The sequence below is a fragment of the Canis aureus genome, chromosome X (genome assembly GCF_053574225.1).
Source record: "Canis aureus isolate CA01 chromosome X, VMU_Caureus_v.1.0, whole genome shotgun sequence".
NCBI classification, from domain to species: Eukaryota; Metazoa; Chordata; class Mammalia; order Carnivora; family Canidae; genus Canis; species Canis aureus.
Genome location: NC_135649.1, coordinates 7,067,929 through 7,092,731, shown reverse-complemented (window position 1 = coordinate 7,092,731; position 24,803 = coordinate 7,067,929).

Genomic DNA, 24,803 nt, shown 5'->3' with positions numbered 1-24,803 from the left:
GTTTAGCTATTGATATGAGATGGAGCTGCTTGCAAAATTAGAATTCATTACAAGCAATAGATCTTTTTCATGACTAAGCTTTGCTGGATCTTATTATCTTGTAAATAGCACCAAAATAAAAGACTTGGGGTTTAATAGGGTAATGAAACAAGTTGATTTAGTCCCCAATTGAGCATGGTGGGCCAAGGCCTGCCTGATTGCTCACTCACAGAACCCTGGAGGGCTGTGGCAGGGTCTGGGGGACCAGACCAGGCTCTGCAAAACTGCATGAATCACCTGCATTCTCAACATTGGGAGCTTGATCAGGATTTTTGTAACGAATTTACAAGCAAGAAAGATTTGGATTATAAGACTGCATTAGGTAACTCTTTGAAAACTCAGTTTGTTTCTATGAATCACTGGAATACAATGAAGCACCAAATGCCTGAATCTGCCTACTACAAGGAGATGCGGTTTCCTCCAAGCCAGAGATTCTTAATCTTGGGTCCATGGATGGACTTCATGAGTACTCTGAAGGTCAGGGGTCACGTTGGGGGGGGATAAATGCTTATGTGCGTGGTTCTTGAGTTTCACAGAGAGGGCAGGGCATGGTTAGCCACTGACAGAGAGGGCATAAGTGAGTACTTACTAGGGAGTGAGTAAGCCCACCTGGAGGGAGTAGGGCCAGAGGAAGGTCCCAGGCAGAACCTAGGAAATCGACCAACTGTAAGGTATGTCAGATATTTTAATAAAATGATTCTCAAGTCAGTGTCACAGGAATCACAGATGGTACGATTGGATCTCATGACAGGGGGTGATTATTAATGCCTTTTGACCCGGGCCTACGGGGATACTATATGAGGTTCATAAACTCCCTGAAATTGGATGTGACGTTTTGCATGTACATGCAGATGAACATATTTGTAAGGAGAGGAGCTCGGGCATTTCATCAAAGTCTTAGAGAGGGGTCCTTGATCCCTGAAGGTTAAGAATCACCGAGCTGGAAGAATTGTTCATGAAGCTTCGAGCTTCTGGCAATGACAGTGATTCAGGTTCCTTTCTATGTCCTACTTTCACCTTTATGTAATCTCTTTTCCATCTCTCTCTCTCTCTCTCTCTCTCTCTTTCTCTTTTTACTCAGCACTTGAGTCCTGCCTTGGCATGTGGGAAGAAGACCCCTTGGATAGAGAGGCATGGACAGGAGGCTTCGGGCTGACCACATAATTGAGTATTGAGTTCACACGCAAGACGAGGGATTTCCCCTTTGATTGTGTAAGACACTGTAAATGAGGGAGGCCATTGCCAGATGGAATACTTCATGGGCTATTTGTCATTATAAAGTGGGCAGGAGGAATTGACTGACCTGGTGGGTTAATCAGGATTCTGAGCAATGGCTTCATTGCATGATAATTCAGCACACAAGATTTATATAGCTCCTGTCTTCATTAACAATATAAATATTTCTTTAAAATAACATTTTGGAATGGAACACAGAATCATAATAAGTTTCTTCCCTCACTGAACTGCTAGGAATTGATTCTCACCTAGTTGGGTGGATGGCACTTAGGCTTCAGTGCTCCCCAGAATCATCCACAAGACATGAGTTACTGTGCTATAATTCTCACCTTGCCAGGGTTTCTAGCTTTCATAAAGGAAGCTGTCCTTGGCATCAGTAGGAAATCTCCAGGAGCAGATTGGATCTGTGACAGGACTGCCTCAGAATAATCTGGAATCCAAGTGGTGCTCTTGAGCTTCCCAATTCCTTCTCCGCAAGAGCCAGAGACTATAGCGGGTATGCCCCACTTATGTAAGAGGTGTGCTTCTGAAAATCAGTGAGTAAATTACACAAACATATACATATGTAATGAAGCTTTCAATTCACATAGTCTGGTCACTATTGTAGAGCAAATTTTTATAAAGCAAAATGTCTTTTTGTAATATGAATACCACCACTGATTTTATAAGCATGTGTTTTTTGTATATTAAATTTGCTCTATTTGTATGGGAGCCTAGGGAACTACTAATTGCTGTCTTCATGTGTTCAGGCTGATTGGGTCAATATTTTCATAGGGTCTCTAATTCTTTTTTGTTGGGAACAGATGGCCCTGTTATATGAATAATAAACTATGAAAATTGAGCATACAAAACATTAGTATTATAATCAAATAAAACTTGCAACAAAGTTAAAAGGAGATATGTCTAATGATTTCTGTGATAATTGCATCAAAATATTAAGTGGTTTCTATAAATGGCAATAATTATCATGACCCTGCAGGCCAATGAAACATTTGCAGGGACAGAGGTCATTGAAGAGAGTAAGGAAAACAGACTGGTAGCCTCTTCGATGGCCCCAAATCCATGGCGCAGGGAGACTCAAGCCTTTCCTTCCTTCAGCTGGTCATTTCATTGGCCCAACTTTCATGGAGCTCTTGATGGACAGAGATTTATTGTGTCAGACCTAACCTTGTAAGACCAAACCAGGAAAGTCACACTTACCACAGACTAGTGGTTCCTCAACTTGCGTAGGAGTCAGAACCACCTCCACCCGCCACCCCCCCGCCCCCCCCCCCCGGAAAGCTTGTTAAGGCATAGATTGCTTAGCCCCAATTCCACAGCTTATCATTCAATAAGGCCTATAAGGTTGGATTCAAGAATTTGCATTTCTTTTTTTGTATTATTTCTTTTTTATTTCTTTTGAAGTAAGCTCCACCCCAGCACAGAGCGCAACTTGGGGCCTGAACTCACAACCCTGAGATTAAGACCTGGGCTGAGATCAAGAGTTGGGCACTTAGCCGACTGAACAACCCAGACGTCCCCCCCCCCTTTTTTTTAAGATTTTATTTTTAAGTAATCTCTACACTCAATGTGGGGCTCAAACTCATGCTCTTCACTTGGCTATCAAGATACCACACTCTTTGGATTTTATTTTTATCTTACTAGCTGCTAATTTCTCAGTCTTTATTGCTAGTTCCTCCTCCTCTTCCTGACTTCTAAACATTGGAGTAGACCTGGACTTAGTCCTTGTCTCTCTTCTCCGTTCTGCTGTATCTACCTGCTGGGTGATCTCATCTGGCCCAAAGGCTTTAGATATTTTAAATACACTGAAGCCTCCAAAGTTACTCTAATGAATGCATAACTACAAACTGTCACCAGTGTTCTGAAGAAAAGATACAAGGTATTGTGAGATCATATACCAGGGATTCTTGTTTCACTCTAGAACAGTGGTCAAGAAACTTTAACCTGAGGGCTGGTATTCAGCCTGGGACCTCCTTCTGCCAATAAAGTTTTATTAAAAGTTAGTCCCACCCATCTGTTGGTGTCATTCATCTAAGGCTGCTCTTGCACTAAAACTGCAGGGTTGAATTGTTGCAACAGAGACTACATACCTTGCAAACCTGACAATATTTACTATCTGGCCCTCTATAAGAAAATCTGTTGACCCCTGGCCTAAGAGATTGAGCTGCAAATGAAATTTGAGTTAAGGTTGGAAAAGTGAATATGAGTCATCCAGGCAACAAAGTGGGGAGAGTATTTCAGGCCTCCAGAATAGCACTATGTGGACCATGTGAAGGAAGGGAGCATGGGGAATCAGAGAATCTGATGGAAAGCTAGTGTGGCAGGAGAATGAGATCAAGATGAGACTGACAAAGATAGAGATAGTTGTGTGCCTCACAAACACTGCCTAAAGCAATGCTTCCAAAATTTTATTATGCTTTAACAGATTTTGATACAACAGGTCTGGGATGGGGCCTGTCATCCTGCTTTTCAATAAGTTTCTAAGTGATGCCTAAAGGCCAGGTGCCATATACCACCTAGAAAGTAGAAAGACATGATCTCATTAAAGCTGAGGACTTGGGTGAGGGGCCCGAAGGGGAGGAAGGAATCAAGGATAACTCCTGATCTCTAACTTGAACAGCCCAATGGTGCCACTTCCTGGTCAGAGAAGCCTGGGGAGCAGGCAAATTTGAATATGGAAGTGGTGAGCTGAATCTGTGACATTCTTGGGACATTTACATGCAGAATAGTGGGTAGCTGAATGTTCAAGGCTGAAGCTGGCATGAGAGGGGATTAGGATTAAGGAAGGATTTTTCAAAATTAGGGGAGTGAGACTTGATTATTTTCACAGGCTTAGGGGAAGGTATAAGTGATGAGGCAAGGTATTATGGGGCTAAATCCAGAGGAATTACTACCCATGGCCAGGAAGAGGTTGGGGTATGACTGGTAAGAATAGTATTTATGCAGGTGTGTTGGGTGGAATTTGAAGACACTCACTGCTTGCCTCAATTTTCTTTGTGAAAAAGGAAGCAAGACCGTCCACTTGACACTGAGGCAATACAGTTGAAAGAGGAAAAAAGGAGGGAGGAATTTATGTACATGTGTGAGTGTGTATGCAAAATATCCAAAATTTGTGTCTTTTGATAAGATTTTGGTTTTTTTTTCCTTTAAGTATTGTGGCTAAGTGGTATTTTGGAAAAAGCACAGAACTTGGAAAGAATCAAGAAAACTGCTATGGACTTTCTTTTTTTTTTATTATTATTGGTGTTCAATTTATTAACATACAGAATAACACCCAGTGCCCGTCACCCATTCACTCCCACCCCCCGCCCTCCTCCCCTTCTACCACCCCTAGTTCGTTTCCCAGAGTTAGCAGTCTTTACGTTCTGTCTCCCTTTCTGATATTTCCCACACATTTCTTCTCCCTTCCCTTATTTTCCCTTTCACTATTATTTATATTCCCCAAATGAATGAGAACATATAATGTTTGTTGCTATGGACTTCCTATTTGACCTTTGACAAATCCTTTCCTTTGTGTGAGCCTCAATTTCCTCACTTGTAAAATGAGAGCAGCTGGAATTGATCCCTAAAGCGTCATCTAGTTTATGGTTCTGACTGAGTCCAAGAAAAGATTTTTAAATTTAGCATATAGATAAAGTAATATTTAATAGAAGTGTTTACATTTTATCTCGGGTCTTAACGAGGAGTACCTACGCTGCCTAGAATTTGGACAAGACTCAAATAAACATTTCATTTCAAATCCTCCTGAAACTATTCAGTACATTATAAAGAATAAGAACTAGGTAAGGATTTCAGCCTTGCAGAATTTCTAACTGAAGGTACACGACACTATTCAACACTCAAAACCTTCCAAGGGTTGGGTAATCCTGAGTCCATCTTCACAAAATGTGGAAACGGACGGAAGGGGATTGTGACTTGTCTAGGGCTTCGGAGGGAAACTTGTAATCCTGTTTGTTAATGCTAGGGCCTGAAGAAGAGTCATGTTTGGCTGATTTTCTTTGCTTGAAGTGAAAGGGCTCTGGGGGAAGCCTGTGGGGTCCCTGTGCTACATCACCTTCACCTTCACCTTCACATAATGACATGAAGTGTATCTTGTCGACAAGGTGTTCTTTGAGAGGATGTTTGAGAAGCTCCTTAAGAGCTGGGACCACATACAGCTTGTCTTGATATTTCCTACAGTAGTTGAATAGGGATTTATTTCGTTTTAAGCACTGTTTCTTAGAATGAGAAAATTAGATGTTTCCCAGCTAAGGTCTGGCTCACAATTAGGAAGGTCATGACTGATCCTGAGGTTCGTAGTCTTGATTATAGAGAATGTGATTCTAAAACCAAGTTCCTGGCAGGAAATTGGGTTTTGCCCGATTTGCTCTCTGGAATGAGAAGGTGGATCTTGGCCTTTCACTAAGTTGCTGTGTGCCACTGTGGCTCAGGTTCTGCTTTTCTGTTTTCTCATTTAGAAGTCCACAGCAACAGTGCCTCGGCCTATCTATCTTTTGGGAAGATAACTTTTAAGCACGCTGAGCTCTTAGAAGAAAAGTGTTTTATATGCCAAGAATTGTCACATCCATGCTAGATGCTTTGTAGTCGAGATACATTTTCTTTTTTTTAAGATTTTATTTATTTATTCATGAGAGACACAGAGATAGGCAGAGACACAGGCAGAGGGAGAAGCAGCCTCACTGCAACAAGCCCGATGTGGGAATCCATCCCAGGACCCCAGGATCCCGACCTGAGCCAAAGGCAGACACTCAACTACTGAGCCACCCAGGCATCCCCGAGATACATTTTCAAACCAAAATAAAAAGAGTTTGTCGAGTACTCCTTAATAAATAGAAATGGATATACTGGCCATATCTGCTTCATAGGGGAGTTGAAAGAACTAATTGGTGCTTGTAAGTTCCTTGAAGTCTTTGAATTAAAGAGTCTAGAATTTGCAAGGTATGATTACCTTCTGTATTATAAATGTTATAATTAATACACACATATTTTCCAATTCAGATGCATAGCTAGGACTTGTTCAAAATGAATAAACCCTTTAAAATGAATATTTTGGGGAGTAGCTTTTATATCCTCCAGAGTTCTGACTCATTTGGGTAGGCACCAATTGATATGGACTCTGGTCTCACCCAAGTACATTTTACCACCTGTGCTTTGTAATTTTAGTAATCTGCCTTGCATTTGTGGCAGGAAGGACTGAAATAACCTTGTGTTATGATTTATTCAAGCTTGACAGAAATCAGGAGCCAAATAAAAGGGAGGACAGAAAATCCTCTGTCCAACAAGGTTACCTCTGATTGCTTGATGTTCTCTGTGACATTTGCTTGCAAAACTTTCTTCCAGCTTCATTAAACTGTCTTTGGTATGTAGCAACTAAATATTCCCTGTAGTCTAGATTTTCACATCCCCAAATGATTGGCCTTAGGGTTTGGGAGGGGAGGAAGGATGCCATTCAGGGCTTGGGTGGGCGCAGGCAGTGGGGGTAGTAGCAAAGGAGTGGTCTTTAAGCAGCAAAGACCTTTGAGATTTTTTTTTTTTAGAAACATACTGTATTTACCTTCATTTACTGAGAAAATAGACACAATTAGTTCAGATTACAAAAGAATGTCCCATTTAGGTACATACTGTTCAGAGGACAGAGAACAAAATGCCTCTGCCCAAGCCGACCTGGTCACAGTGTACTGGGGAAAAACAAATGAAAGCGATGTTTTTAGAGTTCAAAAACATTTGAGTACTGTTAACTCTAAGGTTTTTTCAAGTTCACTATAGATTTGAAAATTTTTAAATAAAATGTTGGAGGAGGAAAAATAAGCCATGCCTCTTTACTCCTATTACACTACCATCTCTCCCTACCTCAGACATCAGGCACAGAATCAGAGCTCCCCAGATCTACTTCATCACCTTGTAAGATATATATTCTAGAATGTCCCTTGCCCTTCCAAAGTGAACATTAGGCATTTCTCTCCCCTTGTGTAAAGGGCTGACAATAAGATTATTAGAGCCACCTATGCTAACAGATTCTAAAACACATGGACTCATAGAGGAAATAGGAAAGATGATAATGACAGACTTCACACACTTATTATTTTTTTAAAGATTTCTATTTATTCATTTAACAGAGAAAGAGCACAAGCAGGGGAAGTGACAGAGGGAGAGGCAGGCTCCCCTTGGAAGCAGGGAGCCCAACATGGGGCTCGATCCCAGGACCTGGGATCATGACCTGAGCCAAAGGCAGATGCTCAACCACCCGGCCAGCCAGGCACCCCATGCATTATTATTAACATCCAAGTCACCAGAGGTGATCTGAGATTCTCCTTTTTGGAGATGGGTATGAGGGAGAGGGGAAGGGGAGAACAGTTGACAGTTAAATTTAAAAGGCCATGGTTTATATGATGTGATGCGCTGAGTAGGTTCTTTAAAAATGTGGACCAACCATTTAAAAAGGGGAACTAACCCAATCTCATGGAACGACTGTTGCAATTATGAGGATTGTATTTTCCAAACCTAAAACTGGGACACGTACCTTGAAACTGGGACTGCCTGGAAAATGCAAGATATGTAATATATCCCACGCTCTGGTTCCAATCTCTGGCTTTGTACTCCCAGAGGCTGAAGGAAAACATTTGTGATAAAGTTCTATGGTTTGTCATGAATCTCATTTTATGTAAAGGGACAATTGGCATTTTGAATTGGAGTCCTGGGGCTGAAAGCACATGTGCATAATGTAAATATCTTAATTATCATTCATTATGCATCTTTGGGAGGTACATTATTATACATAATTATGCATATGCCTGTAAAGAGGTATGGCTCCTACCTACAGTGGCCACATTTCCCAAATCCCAAACTGAGAAGCATAATCAGAAACGTGGTCTGACAAGGAGATTGGATTTTTAAAAATCTGGGCTGTCTTGGAAAAGCTCAAATGTCCCTTGGCAGTAGATGTGCCCAATGTGTATGCACTTTTTAACAAAATACTAGGAGACTTGAAGATTGGCCCAAGTTTGTAAGACTCTAGAGTGTGGCCCAGTGGGCCAATTCTTCAGATGGCAAAGGTTAGAAGGAGGTCATGACTGGGTGACCTGAGAGCCATTTGGTTGTGTATCTTTGGCATCTGGGAGGAGTTAGGGAGACTTATACTGAAGCTTTAGGAACAAGGGAACACGGTCTCCATTTGGCAGGGAGATGAAACAGAGGAGGAAAAGAAACTAGTATTTCTGAGGGCAGGCAGTACCACTGCTCGGGCTGGGGGCTGGAGCCACAGGCCCCAGGCTCACCGTGCGTCAGCATGCAAGCTGCTATGGGCTGGCTTGTGTCCCCCCATATTTATATGTTGAAAGTCTCACCCCCTCGCCCCCGTACTTCAGAATGTGACTGTATTGGGAGATGGGGCCTTTAACAAGGTAATTACATTAAGATGAGGTCAATAGGGTGGGCCCTAATCCAGTATGGCTGGTATTCTTATAAGAGGAGGTTAGGGCACAAAGATCCCCCCGGGGAGAAAAGCATGTGAAGACACAGGTAGAAAACAAGGCCAAGCAGAGAGGCCTCAGAAGGCACAAACCCTGCCAACATCTTGAGCTCAGACTTCCCATCTTCCAGAACCGTGAGACAATACATGTCTGTTGTGTAAGTCCTCCAGTCTGGAGTACTTGGTTACAAAGCCCTAGCAAACTAATGCACAAGCATAATGTTGATGTGATACAGGGGTTCCATGAGGGCCTGGGAGACAATAGGCCCTCTGGGAATGGCTTGGCTCTGGGGTTGAGCTCATCTGCTCCTTGAAGCAAGGAGAAAGGTAAAAATGTGACACTCTCTGAGGCCTTATGGACTGTGAGGTTTTCACCCCTGGCTCTTGACTTCTCCAAGGAGGGATTTGAGTATTATGCATATAGAGTATGAAGCTGGGCCAGAATTTAATGAAACCAGTTTGCAGAGACACTGAGAAGGCTTGTGTGTGGATTCCACATGATATTGCTGATGAATGTTACCCAGTAGTACCCCTAAAGTGGGGGACAGGATCATGATACAGCATCATCTTCAACCAATACCCCAATAGCTGTGTGAATCTGATCATACCCAAGGACAACGTTCACTTGCCATCAGCTTATTGTCATCTGTTCCCAGCATAGCTGTTTTTTTCCCAGATGAAGTGGGACTCAGGTTAACCATGAAGCCATCACATCACTTGTCTCTTAACTAGGCATGTTGAGAGGGGTCTAGGAGGTAGAATTTCCTCTGCCCTTAATGGTCCTTCTAGCTGGACTAAGAAACTGACATGAGACCCCTGAACAGGAGAAAAACAAATTCAACAGTGTACATATGGGGGGTCCACACACACATGGAAATTCCAAAGACAGTGAGACAGCATGATGCTCACATGAGCTCAGGAGAGGGGGAGGGGTCTGAGGATACACAGGGGAGGAAGACCATTAGCAGGAAGGTGAGGGCAGCATTTAGAAAGTAAAGGTTGCCCTAGGACACAAATAAGTTTCTTGGGTAAAGAAGAATCTCAGTTTTAGCTCTCTGCCTGGTACTGGCAGGCTTTTAAAGAGCTTTTCCTGAATCTGCTGAGCTTGGATTGCTTTTAAGTCAAAATAATGTTCATGCCAAAGTGGCTCATCTTGGGACGGCCTGCCTTTGGCCCGCACAGATGTCTGGACTTAGCCTGGGAAGACAAAGGCTGAGAGAGGGGGAGGCAGTGGAGCAAAGAGACTCCTGACATCTCTCCCTCCCTCCTGTCTGTGTCCTCTGCACCAGGGCCGCTCCAACTGTTGGACATGCCCCATGTCATTTCCTTCTCGCAGCCAGCTTGTGAGGTTGGTGGGTGAGGAAACAGGCTCAGAGAGCCAAAGGCACTTACCTAAAGCCACAGAGCCAGTGAGTGACAGGGCCGGGCAGAGAAGCCAGGTCTGTGTGATTCAAAGCTTATGCCCTGGCTTACCCCACATGCCACTCCCCCCTCCCCCACACCACTGAAAGGATATAAATAGACCATCCTGGACTTACTCATTAAATCCCAGGATGCTAAAATGAAAGAACAACTTCCTTCCCTGCATGCCTTGAACACATCCTGAAACGGAAAGGAGGCACTTTAGAACAAATGGAAGGCAGTTGTCTTCATTGAGGGGCTGGGGGGACAAAAATACTACTTATTTTTTTTTAACCTCAAGTTGTATAGCATGGAAAAGTTGGCTTGAGAAGAGTTTACAGCAGTTCCTTAGATACCTGCAGGTCTATAGGATAGAAATGGGGGTTTTACTATTCTCCTAGGCACACACACAAACAGAAATGCTCTCAAGGTGATGGAGAACTTATCTGGGCTCCCCTGAGGACTGTGCAGGCAGCCAAGGCCACGAGTGCTTTGACCTTGGGCCGGGATTCTGTGGAGACCATCAGTTATGGCTTCCGACTAGTAACTTTGCCTCATCTTAACCATTAGAGCTCATCAGTGCTGAGTACTTGCTGTGTGCCGACCACTCTTTACCTTATTCTGTGTTCATGGTGGTCGTGAGGCGGTGGCTGGTCTCACCTCCCTTTTACAGGCAAGGAACTTGAGGCCAGTGCACCTGGATGAGAAACTCAAATCGCCGGATCCTTTTAATTCACTTTTTGAGGGGGGAGGGAAGTTTGATTATTACCTCCTAAGTGCAGTTGGTTTAAAGAAGGTTATCCAAAGAAATAAATGCAGTTCGGTATGTCAGAATGTTTCAAACTATGTAGCTCCCAATGGGGAAAACCTATGAAAAGGTGATGATGAGTAGATGGGGCTGTTTGTTGGCTGACATCATGTCGTGAGTAAGGGCCTCATGCCAGGGAAGTCAGGGAAGTCGAGGAAGTTCAGAGGAAACCCTAACCCTTGGGGCCACCTCAAGGAGAGCCGTCTCTGAGCTGGCTGAGTCACTGGAATAATCTACTTCTTCTGTAAAAGCACAAAACACCAGAAATCAGTCATCCTATACCACGAAGACAACTCACAAATCCAGAAATATGCACAAAAGCTATACACATAGACAATAAATCCGTGGCTTGAGCCTCATTCCTACGCAAAAATGTACCACTCTCGCCTCCTAGTCTACTTACTGTCGCAGGCTACACTTTGCTCGAATGCTCAGATCCATTGGGGTTAGAAATCCCAAGCATAGCAACAGTGTCCAAGCAGAAGCAGCAGTCAAATGTCCCCGACTAGCAGAGGAAAGGCCTGAGTGACGACAGTCAAGCTCAAGAGCCAAATCAGAAGTGGGCTCAGTGGTAGCTGGCACGGCAGAGGGTAAGAATGGCAAGGGGCGGGGTGTAAGCAGCCTCCGGCTTTTAGGTTTTTGCCCCAGACCTATGGAAATCTTGTGCTTCCTGGCAGGCCAGCTGAGGGCATCGCAGCTAGTTAGGAGAAAAACATTGGCAAAAGACACTAGATCTTCCTCAGAAACAACAATACTTGCTGTTGAGTGATGGCTTACCACCGGCCAGATACTATGCAAAGCACACATTATCTCATTTAATTTTACTGAGTGACCATCAATGACCCTATGTGGCAGGCATATGTAGGCCCCATTTTACACCCAGGGAAACAGAGGCTCAGGAAGGTTCACAAACTTCTGAGGTGACACAGCTTCAAAGTAACAATTTATGGTCCATGTGAATTCTGAGCCCAGTCTTTACCCACCAGGCTGGGGGACAGCAAACTTTTTTGTAAAGGGCCGGATGGTAAGTATTTTCAGACTTACAGACCACGTGGTCTCTGCCACAACTACTGAACTCCTCCCTAATCGTGCAAAAGCAGCCATAGAAGATATGTCAATGGATGGGTATGGCTGTGTGCCAGTAAAAGTTTATTTAAAAGACAGCTAGTGGGCCTGGGTTGGCTGTCGTTTGCTGACCTCTGAACGAGGCTCTAACACCTCCCTGTCTGCAGCAACATGTTGCTCTGGTCTTAAATTACGTGCCCTGGAACTAGAGCCTGATCTATCGGAAGGAAAGAGAACTAAGGAGTTGGGGCTTGAACCCCAGTAGCGCCACTACATTTCTGTGGGAATTTGGGGCAGTTCTGTAGTGCCTCTGTGCGTTACTTTTCCTACTTATGCAAAAAAAAAAAAAAAAAAAAAAAAAAAAAGGAGAACCCCTGTGAAATCTACCTGTCTGGAATATATGTTTTCAGGATGAGGGAGAAAACATACATGGCCCCCATGTTGAAAAGTGAAATCACCATGCAAATCTTGAGTGCTTGCTTCTGCTTACACGGGGGAGTGGCCGTCCAGAGCACTGAGCCCTGATTCCCCCCCAGGTGACAACGGAGGCCTGGCCCCTGGTGTCTTTGGACAGAGCAGCAGGTGAGTCGGTGGCATTGCATATCCGTATGAAGGTCGATTCCTATGGCAACAAACAGAATCAAAAGCAGCTCCCTCACTGTGCAAAGGAACAATGGGAGGATAGTAAACCAGAAAGTGAAAATCAGACGAGATAGGGAATTGCAAGGAGAGTCGGTTAAGCTCAGCTTGAGTGGCTAATGCTGATACCAGAATAAACTGCTGATGTTGATAATGTGCCATCTCTCTCAGCAATAAGGGATTGTTTTCGTCGGGTGAGAGAAAGCTCTTGCTTTGTTGGAGCATTTGTTCGTGACACCATTAAACAGTCAAAAAGCATACTCCTTCCTGACAAGGAGCTGCTTGGTGCGAGCTGCCAGCAGGAAGCACGTCCTTTTGCCTTGCTGTCCGTCCATCTGTGTTTCCAGAAGGGCGATGGAGACCAAAAGGTGGCCAGCAGAAGGCCCTCTGATGTACAGCAAGACCTGCATGAGAAACCAGGTCTCCTGACTCTCTTGCCCAATGAGTTGGCCCAGATTTGGAATCTGAAATGAGTATTGCCACACACTCCTGTGTATCACAGCTGCTTTCATGGAGATGCCCTGATTTTGGCCAGTGAACCCACATCCAGAATCTCCTTACATATTATGCATTTTGGCACATCTTTAATTCACAGCCAACTATTGGACCTCTTTCTTTCCTGCCAAAGAAATAAAGAAAAAAGGTCCTGTATACTTCCATGTTCTCATGAAGTAGTTTCAATGATTAGGTTGCAAACAGTACCTTGTTCCAGTGGTCATACCCCATGGTCACCTTGGTAGTAGCTGAAACTGCTCTTCAATGTGCATTCAGAGAACAAGAATTATGTATTGTAGGGTATCTTTTTTTAAAGCTTTCCTTTACTAACTACTGCCAGACCTAACCGCTATGCAGTACCTTTTAACTAATACTCAGCAAATTAGGCCACTGAAGTGACCAAACGATAAAGTATTTTCTTGCAGATTTGCCAAGTCCATGAAGGACTCAAACAATAAAACCTCTTCCCTCCTGGATGTGGCAGGCTGTAAGGGTCAGCTTCGCCCCTGATTAGCTTCTAGATGTATTTACACAGAGATGTAGTAGTTTTCTAACATGTTTTTTTGAGAGAAAGAGAGAGAGCAAGGTGGTGGGGCAGAGGGAGAGCAAGACAGAGAATAGGAAGCAGGCTCCACACCCACCGCAGGGCCCACATGGGTCTTGATCCCACAACCCTGAGATTATGACCTGAGCCAAAACCAAGAGCTGGTTTGCTTAACTGAGGCACCCAAGTTTCTAATATTTCCAGGTAGACTGTTTCTTCCACGTTTCCAAGGTGTTTATTTATATCCTATGCTTTGCACACTTGAGGAACTGTGGGGGGCAAGAAGAGGTTAAATATAGAGGTTAAGAACTTAGGGTTTGGAGTCAGAGTGGAGCGATTGTGGGAGAATTACCTAAACTCTGTCCTCGGCTTTCTCATCAATAATGTCAGGAAAATAATGGTACCTGCCTCGAAGGGCAGAGTTGCAGGTGAAATGAGCTGATGCAGTCAGTACTTGGCAGATGTGCGCTCAGGAAGTGTGAGCCATTATTTCCTCGGGGAGCCTGAGAAGTTTATACTACTTATTTGCTATGATGCAGGAAGAAACAGAAAATATTTATTTTGAAGCCGTGAATAATGTGAGATAAAAATACAGAAATGCCAATTGTTAGTGCCGACGCACACATCCTCTATGTTCAGCCTACTTAAAGTCAATTTCTCCATCAAAAATTCTGTGCTGGGAGAGAATATTTTTCTCTGTGCCAAATGCCTTCCGTTTTCGACGTAACGGGTGTGTTCGATTATTGCTACATCATTTCCCACTGAAACATCTTTCCTCCAGAGCATGTGATGTCATTTATAGCTACTGGCACAAACATCTTTTCACATATTTTGTCAATTAAGCATGCCACCGAATTTAATCTTTACAGTCTTGTGTGGTCTACTGAATGATTTGGAGGAAAAGGGAAATAAGAGCTAAGGGGAGGAACCTACCCTGTTGATTTCATTAGTGAATATTAAATATCATTATGAGGCTTGTAATGAACATACTGATAAACTTTGGTAAGCATTTCAAAGAACAAATTAATATTTAAATATTTAATATTTGGAACACAAACTTTTACACTGGTGCTTGCCAGTTCTCTCATAACAGACAAGATCTGCCTCAGGAAGCAGATGGCACAGCATGCGGGTGCAAGGTAAGGCTGCTCATTGCCAAAAGCTAGGTAGCACAGAGCCCAACTCATCTGTATTGGTGAGGTCGGTGTGGTGACTCGAGCAGGTCACAGAAATCTTCAGTTTGAGTATAAGCTGATGGTTGCGTCCGCATTGTGTTCCCCTCTAATTTTGCAGTCCTAACCCCCAGCACCTCAGGATGTGACTATATTTGGAGACAAAGTCTGTCAGAGGTGATTTAGTTAAAATGACGTCATCAAGGGGGCTCTAATCCAATATGACTAGTGTGTTTATAAAAAGAGATTAGGACACAGACACACACACACACACACTCAGGGAAGAGCATATGAAGACACAGGGAGGAGACAGCCATCTTCCAGCAAGGAGAGAGGCCTCAAAGACATCAATGTACCTGACACAGATGCCAGCCTTCCAGCCTCCAGAACTGTGAGGAAATGATTTCTGTTGGTTAGGCCCCCCAGTCTCTGGTACTTTGTTATGGCAGCCCCAGGAAACTAAGTCATTGGTGCCGTGATCCCATCAGCTGAAGCAGAGAATTGTAGTGGGTTCGCATCTGTTACCCTCCTGCTTCGGTGACTCCATGTGTGAGGAGCAAAACCGTCGCAATGCACACCCAGCCCTTGTCGAATGGCTGCCCCTTAGGTAACAGAGGAACTGGGTTTTCCTGGCAGAGGTCAGGCACTGGGCACCAGGGAATGGCCAGCAGGTGGGAAATCTAGGATTTTTGCCTAGGCCAAAATCTAGGCATGGGCTGAGTGGACCCGAAGGTGTTAGGAAGCGAGAAAGGCAGCTAAGTGAGCTAAGCTAACCTGAAAGTGCCTATGATCGAAGTGCCAAGACGTGAACTTGATGCAGATGCTGAGGTCTGCCTTAGCCAGAGGTCTCCCTTGTTCTTCCTGCGGCTCAGGGATGAGTCCCAGGATGAGCAGCATTGAGCTGAAACAAGCAGCATGGTACCGTGAAAAGAATAACAGGCCTCCGGTCGAGAGGCCTCGTCTCATAGTTTTGGACTGGTTATTCTGGTACCTCATTGTCCTAGGATGTGTTGGGTATTTGTTATAATGATGAGGTGCTGAACAAGGGACTGGGAACAAGAAACTCGTGGTCTAGAGGGAGATAACAAGGGAAATTGGAGCAGAAGTGGGAACTTCCACTTAAGCTTAGTCGAAACACCCCCTGCCCTTGAAAATTTAAAACACTGGGTAGGACAAATGTGCTCTAATTGTCCAAAATCAATCAATAAATAATAGGCTATTGAAGTACAAGCAGGTCAAAATCTCCGGGAAATGGGAACTGAAGTGTTTTGCCAGTCCAGGCCAACTTGGCCTTCATGTGTCGTGGCCTCACAGGGTCAGGGGACAGAAGCAAAAACCCAAGGCCTGCCCTACAGAAGACACTAATAAAAGGCTCTTCCCACATTCAACTTGGACCCTGAAGGATTATACTCTGGTAGAAAGTAGGAACCAAAGGTATTCTCCTTCAGGGTTAATGAGAGCAGTAGAAATAAAAGGAGAAAAACTTGTCACTGAGAATTGTGGCCATGGATCCGTCCTCATGGGAAATTGCAGCCTATGTTGGCACTGTCTCTGTTGGCATTAATGGATCATCAAAGAAAAATATCAAGCTGTGAAGTATACTGAAGGTGGTCTTGGACTGGTGGTAATGGCCCTCAAGCACCTGGCAGAAGCAAATGCAGATCCTTCTGGAAGAAATTACTTTAAAAATGCCCACAAATAATTCTACAACAACGAGACATACACTCCACCTCAGTTTATTTATTTATTTATTTATTTATTTATTTATTTATTTATCCACCTCACTTTAAAGAAAGCGAACTACTTGGATAACACATTAAATAAATTTGACCCAATAGACTACATAGAAAATGTTAAAATCCACAACGATATTATGCACATTCTTTTCAGGCACATATGGAACATTCTAAAACTTCAACAATACCTTGTGCCAAAAGCAAGTCTAAACATATTTCAAAGTATTACCATCAGCTCACTGCAATCAGTAGAAATCAATAGGAAAAATACAACTAACACAGTCTCATGTATTTGGCTTTTATATTTTTTCATCACTTAACTATATTATTATCATTATTTTTTAAGTAGGTTCTCTGCCCAATGTGGGGCTCGAACTCATGATCCTGAAGTCAAGAGTCACATGCTCTACTGACTGAGCCCACCCATCATCACTTCATTTTAATTGAAAATGTAGACATTAAAATATGGCACAATTCTTACATTCTTTTTAATTTCTTCATTTTTCCATTGAGTTGCAACATGGATACAGTAATGTATAACATGCACTAATCTTTGGTATCTGGCTTAATTTTTTTATTTTTAGAATTAACATACAGTAAAATCAATTCTTTGTTATATAGGTCTGTGAATTTTATACCATTTATAAATTCATATAACCACCAGCACAATCAAAATACAGAGCTGTTCCATCACTCCACCTTTAACCCCTGGCAGCCCCTGATCCATTCTCCATTTTTATAGTTCTAGTTTTATCTTTTCAAGAACATCATTAAAACATAAAAAAAAAAACATAAAAATATATACCCATAGGCTATAACCTTTAGAGACTGGCTTTCTTCACTCAGAATAAATTTCTCCAGATCTATCTAACAGTTCATTCCTTTTTATTATGTAATAGTATTCCATGATATGGATGTACCACAGCTTACTTAATTGTTAACTCATTGAAAGATATGGGGGGGTCACTTCCAGTCTGGGCTATTTATTAATAGAGTTTCTATAAACATCCATATACAGGTTTTTGTGTGGGTATACATTTTCATTTCACTGGGCTAACCATGAATGCAATTACTAGGTGGTATGTTTAAGGTATGCTTAATTTCGTGAGAAAGTGTCAAACTAATTTCTAGAGGGACTGTAACATTTCAAATTCTCACCAGCAATGCATGAGTGATTTGCCAGCACTTGACATGGTATTTTCAAAGTTCTTTTTAGAACTTTTTGTTTTAAAAATAATTTTAATTTTAATTTTTTAAAAACAGGCATGTATGTATGTATGTATGTATGTATTTATATGTTAGCTCCACACCCAATGAGAGGCTTTTAACTCATGACCCTGAGCCCAAGAGTCTCATGCTCTACCAACTTTTGCTATGTCTGATATCTTGTCTCCTAATCCTATGTCATGAAGATTTTCTCTTATGTTATCTACTAAAACTTTTATGGTCTAACATTATATGTTTGAATTTATTATGCATTTATTATCCATTTGAGGATAACAAGATATGAAGTTTAGATTGAGATTTTATTTTTTTGCCTATAGATGCCCAATTGCATCAGCATCATTTCTTGAAAAGACTATCCTTCTTCCATTGAATACCTGTGTTTCTTTGTTAAAGTCTGTTGGTCATACTTCTGTACATCTATTTCTGGATTCTCGATTCTGTTCCACTGATCTATGTATTTATTCCTCTGCCAGTGCCATGCTGTCTTGAGTAATGTAGCATTTTAGTAACTCTTAAAATCAGGTAGAATGATTCCTCCACTTTGTTTTTCTTTATAAAAATTTTTTTGGCTATTCTAGTTCCTTTACCTTTCCATATGTATCTTAAAATCCTTTTGTCTATAATCTAAAAAATGATCCTGCTAGGATTTTGATAGGAATTGGGTTAAACCTGTATAGCAGTTTGGGAAGCACTGACATCTTTCCTATGTAGAGTTTTCCACTCCATGAACATAGTGCGCCTTCCATTTATTTAGGTTTTTAAATTTATTTTATTAACATTCTGTAGTTCTAAAAATATTTTGTGGATTTTTTATTGGATTTATATGTGAGTATAAAAACGACCAGGGTGATGAAGATGGGGGTTGTAATTTCAAGTAGATTAATCAAGGTAATATTTGAGAAAGGACATGAGGGAGTTAGTCATGCCAGTATCTGAGAGAAGATCATTCCTGGTAATACAAAAACCTCACCAGTGCAAAAGCTCTAAAGCAGGAGTATTCTAAGCATAGCAAGGAGACTAGTTGATGGTTAGGGCAAATGAAGAGGAGTGTAGTGGGAGAGGCAGCCTGAGAAAGAATGGAGGGACAAGGCCATACAGGGCCATCTAGTTCGGGCCTTACGTAAGATTTTGGCTTTTATCCTGAGTGAATTGGTGAGCTACTGGAGGGATCTGTGTAGAGCCGGGCCGTGATCTGACTTTGATTTTAAGAGAACATCTGTAGCAGCTGTGTTGCGAATAGACTGTAAGTGATCAAGGATGGAAGAAATGAGACCACTTCAGGAAGCTAGGGTAGTAAACCAGAAGCGGTTGGGTTCCGAAGAGTTGGTTCATTCAATAAATAAGCATTGACCAATGGTAAAGGCTATAGGAAGTCGTCAATGATGCCACCAAAACTCAGGTAATGATCTGGAAAGTGACAACTCTGAAACCAAATTTGGAAAGGAAAAGTACATTACAACAGCATGAATAACCATCTAATTACAAGTGTTAAAACCTAATTAGTATTCAGTTTATAACACCTAAGGTGCAAACAGCAGTGTGTGGGAAGTGTAGGATGCTGTCGGACCCATCCTCTTTTCTTGGATGAACACCAGAGTATTGTCTGCAATGGGTCTCCACAGAAATATGGATGGCATATCTACTAGCTTTGAAAAAGTTGTAAGGACTCAGTATTAGAAATTAGGCAATTAATTCAGCTGAAATAGTACTGTACCATGGGTTTACTCCTTGAGAAAACCAAAACTTGAATCAAACTAAATCAATCCTGTTAATTTGAGAAGCCAAGCAGAAATTTACTTAGCTTTGTTTCTGCTACTCAGCCAATGATATGTGACCCCAAATTACACCTCCAGTTTTTGATGTGTGCATTCGTAAATGCTTGTCATTGGGCCTGATATAATTAAATGGATTTTGAAATGTTTTTCGAGGTACATTGCCCCTCCATCCTCAGAGCACTATGGCCATTATACCATAGATCCTCATTAGGCAAAGGCTTACAAATCTTCAGTGACTTCATAAGGAAGGATTATAAAATTAAATCAGGGTTTTTAATGTTGAAACTTATGAGCTGTAATTTTATTAGGGCATATTTTTCTTCCTCCGACTGCACATATCTGCAAATAGCTTATACTCTTTGTATAATCCCAGGACTAGTTATAGACTATTTACTTGTTTTAAGAAGTAATTTAGACTGAAATGAATAACTATGCCTTAATAGATATAAAATATGTTGAACTTATCCCTGTGATTAGTTCATCATTTTCAGGAGGCAGGGAGTGGGGGACAGAATTTTTCATAAAGTGATTTAAAACCTAGTGGAAGCCTCCTGAAATAATGAAATAATAAATGTGAATTCTCTAGCTTTTTATAGAATTACTGGACAATGTCAGCTTACAGGTAGAAGGATATTTAGCTGTTATCTAGAACCATATCTTCCAAAGGAACAAATTATTTCGCCAAACTCCCTAAGATTTGGTATCAAGCCTCTGCTTGGACATCCTCACCAATCGGGAGCTCACTACATATTGGAACAACCTATTCTTATCAAATCTGTCTCCCAAGCCCTTCTGCCTACTAGTTCCATTGGAATAAATCAGAGCTGATTTATATCCCTCCTCACCTTGAGAATCCTTCAAATACTTGGGGATCCCTGGGTGGTGCAGCGGTTTATCGCCTGCCTTTGGCCCAGGGCGCGATCCTGGAGACCCGGGATCGAGTCCCACGTCGGGCTCCCGGTGCATGGAGCCTGCTTCTCCCTCTGCCTGTGTCTCTGCCTCTCTCTCTCTCTCTCTCTCTCTGTGTGTGACTATCATAAATAAATAAAAATTAAAAAACAAAAAAAGGAAAAGAAAAACAAATACTTGAAGCCCACTGTTCCTGACCTCTAGACCTTTCCCCAAACTGGTTGCCTTCCTTTGGATGTGTGTATGTTAGTTTGGCTTTGAATATCAACACTTTGGTATCTCATTTGTACCTTTACTGGTGCTTCCTGAGGGTTCTGTCCCAGAAGATCATTTACCTTCATAAGAAAAAAAATCTCCACAATGTTTCCAGGTCTGTGTGGGCTAGAAGGGGAAGGAATCCAACCATTTGGAGTCCAAGCTAGCTCAAGAGTCATGCAGGATACTCTTTAAGTATGGACAGGAGATCAAAGAATGCAAATACAGTAAAATCTTTGGGTTCTCCTACACAGGTATGACCCTCCTCCTCAGGTATAATCACACAAATATATTTGCTGGAATTTTCTGAAACCTTGCAACCCATTCTGCCCCTCCATACTATAGCTAATTGCTAGCTGTTACATTTCATAGTAGTGAATTAGGCAACTAAATGTCCTATTTGATTAGTAAGGTGACATAATGGGCCTACAAATAGGGTAAGGTTACCTCAGACTTCTCAGGGGCTGAACTGGATCAATAAAACATTTGATCCACTATTCAGTGGCTGACCCTCAGAAACAAATGCTACTTTGCTTGGTTTGGGTTTATTAATAACAGCTAATATTTATTTTTTGCTTAGTATGTGCAAGACAATGTGTGAAGCATTAGGTCATTTAATCCTCATAACAATTTTATTATGGAAGTTTCATCATCCACATTTTACAGATTAAAAATTGAATGTTCAGAGGGTCGAGTAATTTGGCCTGGGTCACATAGCCAACAAATAGCAGAGATAGAATTCAAATCTCAATCCATCTCACTGCAAAAGTCTAAGGTTTTGATCCTTGCATTATTCTGTAGTGGTCTGTGGAATACAGCTCTATAGCTGTAACATCAGATTTAAGGCCCATCGTGCAAGTCTGTGGCAAGGGTAGAGGTGGAGTTCTGGTGGATAAATTGAATGCTGGGCCATTCTAGCAGAGATGTTGTCAGTTTATTAACTATGTTTCTATTTTCACCCTTGGTATCATTGTCCAGGACCTGCTGGGTATCCTTTTTTACTCCCACCCCCCATATCTGGATTTCGTCCTTCACAAAAGAGTTCTCTCTGGATTCCAAAATGTGAAATATATGATAGGGTAAATAAGTTCATCCTAATCTGTAAACAAGAGATGGCTAGAGCACGTATGACTCAGAATCTTCTTTATCATCTCTGGTAACATGTTCTTATTTAATGGGAGACTTCTGGCTGCACACCTCTGTGTTGGATGTTTAACCTTGAACAATGATTAAAATGCTGGGGTCTCAGGTCAGGCAAACTCCCTAGCAAGCAGGTGGAGGAGATAATTTGGATCAGATATGACCTTGAGAGCCTTCATTGATTATAGCTTTTGTAGAGCTAATTCTTTTTGTAGATGCTTGATGAAAGCAATCAGTTTAAAACTCGGATATCACATCCACTTTGCATAAGAACATACAATTCGTGGAGTGCCTGCGTGGCTTAGTTGGTTGAGTGTCTGGCTCTTGATTTTGGCTCAGGTCATGATCTCAGGGTCATGGGATCAGGCTCCACATCCAGCTCTGCACCCAGCAGAAAGTCTACTTGAGATTCTCTCCCTCCCTCTATCTCTCTAAAATAAAATCTTAGAAAAAAAGAACATACACTTCATGTGCAGAATCTGGGCAATGTTTCTATATGTGGAAAAGCCACTGATCAAGTCACTTAACTAGGTCAATCAGATTATTTGGTTTCCTAACACAAAAAGTCATACTGAATAATAAAGCCAGCTTCTTAACTGCAAAATAAAAGATAAGGTTGTATGTGTGTGTTTAAATGCATTTCAGATAACAATGAGATCACAATCACGGGATTCTAGGGTCTATTGGCTATAAAGTGACATACTAAATATTGCTTTCCAATTTTTAGTTGTAATGTGTGAAATAGATAAGCACATCCTTTTAGAATAGAAATAGAAAATGCAAATCTATTGGAATAGCGATGAGAACTATATGGTATTAATGAAGAGAGAACTTTTTGAAGGAAATAATAGATGTTTGGGACTTTTTATCACCAAAGATCTGTTTCAGAAGTTAGAGGTTGTATTTTGCAATTGACTCCATGTGGATAACTGTCTTCCAAGAATTGCTCTCATGTTGTTCCAAAGTGAGCGAAGGGGGAAATGTAGAAACTAGGAATCTAAAGAAGCAGAGCAATATAAAAATGATAAATCGGTGGAGCATGTGGAATTAATTTAGCAAACAACAAATACTTTATTTTGAATGTCCAGTCTGCATGGTGGTTATCTAGCGTTTATTCTGAGTAAACACTGTAGCATAATTACAGCTTCATCCTAGTGTTCTTGAAAAATGGTATAGTTGGAGTGCCAGGGTGGCTCAATTAGTTAAGCATCTGGCTGGTAATTTTGGCTCAGGTTGTGATCTCTTGGGGTTGTGGGATGGAGCCCCACATTGGGCTCTGTGCTTGTCAGGGGTCTGCTTGAGATTCTCTCCCTCTGCCTTTCTCTCTCGCTCTCTCTCAAATAAATAAATAAATAAATAAATAAATAAATAAATAAATCTTGAAAAAAGGAAAGTGGCATAGGTATTCATTTGGGGTATCCATCCAGAGTGGATTAGTATTCCATTAGCATTCCATTCTTAAAATAAGCAAAAGAGCCAAAATAATTTTTGTTCAATGGGAGAATAACTGTTCCTTAAGGTAAGCCAAAGCAATAGTGTCTGTATTTATTTCCCAGGGTGGTTTTAACAAACTGCCACAAACTTGGTGGCTTTACACAACAGAAATGTATTGTCTCACAGCTCTAGAGGCTAGAAGTTTGAAATCAAGATGCTGGCCGGACTGTGCTCCTCTGAAGGCTTTAGGTGAAGAAAAATATCTGTGTCTTTCAGCTTCTGGTGTTGCCAGCATCTTTGGCCTACAGATATATCACACCAATCTCTGTCTCACCTCCACATGGCCTACACTTCTGTGTGCCTGTATCTCTGTGTCTATAATCCCCTCTTCTTATACAGGACACCAGTTGTTGGATAGGCCCCATCTTAAGTTGGTTATGTCTGTGAAGACTCTATTTCCAAACGAGATCACATGCATAGGTATGAAGGGCTAGGACGTCACTTGTCTTTTGGGGAGATGCAGTTCAATCCACAGCAGTATCCTATAAAATTACTGTATTCTTGAAAATCTCCTTATTAAAGAAAGAGATGCCACTCAACTACACTTTGAGGGTGGTATATCTGCAAGACAGACTTTGGAAACTTGAATGAGAAATTAACAAAGGGCAGAACCTGGACCTGAATACTCTCTCCAGACTCTGAGAAGCTCTCTTCTCACCTACCACCTCTGCTGCCCATGATACCTCCTAGGGCCAGTGGAGAGTGTCGGGAGTATCTTTGAGCGACCCAAATGCCTAAGCTTCATTTGATCCCCATTTCTCACTGTATCTCTGGTTAACAGCACAGACTCTAGAGCTGGATTGTTTAGGTTTAAATTTCAGCCCCGCTGCTTGTGAACTGGCTGTGTCCCTTAGTACCAACTCCCAGGCAAATTGGAGGGGCTGACACAATTTTTTTAATTGAGTTTCTCACAGTGAAGCTGTTTAGTGACTTCTATCATGTGGCGTCAGACTCACTGCTCTGCCTCTATTATCTCTGGGACACTTTTTTTTAATGTTTTCATCAAAAGAAAAATATACTTCTTGATGCATTCCATTCTTTTATTCGTATACAACTGGATGCCTAGCTCTCTATTCTGAACCTACTGCTCAACGTGGGGTCTGGCCCATTGACCTTTACAGTCTAGTGGAAATGAGCACAAAAATATTTTCTGGGAGTTCTTTTTTTCTAAATATTATTTTTGACAAGTGCTGGATATTTTAACTGATCTTTGACTTAAACCCTGGCAGTCTTATCTTTTATGTCCTCCTTTACTCTTGTGGATGCGTTTGGGTAATTATTCTGAAAAGAATGTCAAAACACAGCAAATGGTTTAGAATAACTCTGTTTATATCCCTTAGAGTGAGAGGGGAAAGGTCTTGGGAGAGAATTAATAATGTCCTATAGCTGCTTGCAGGGGA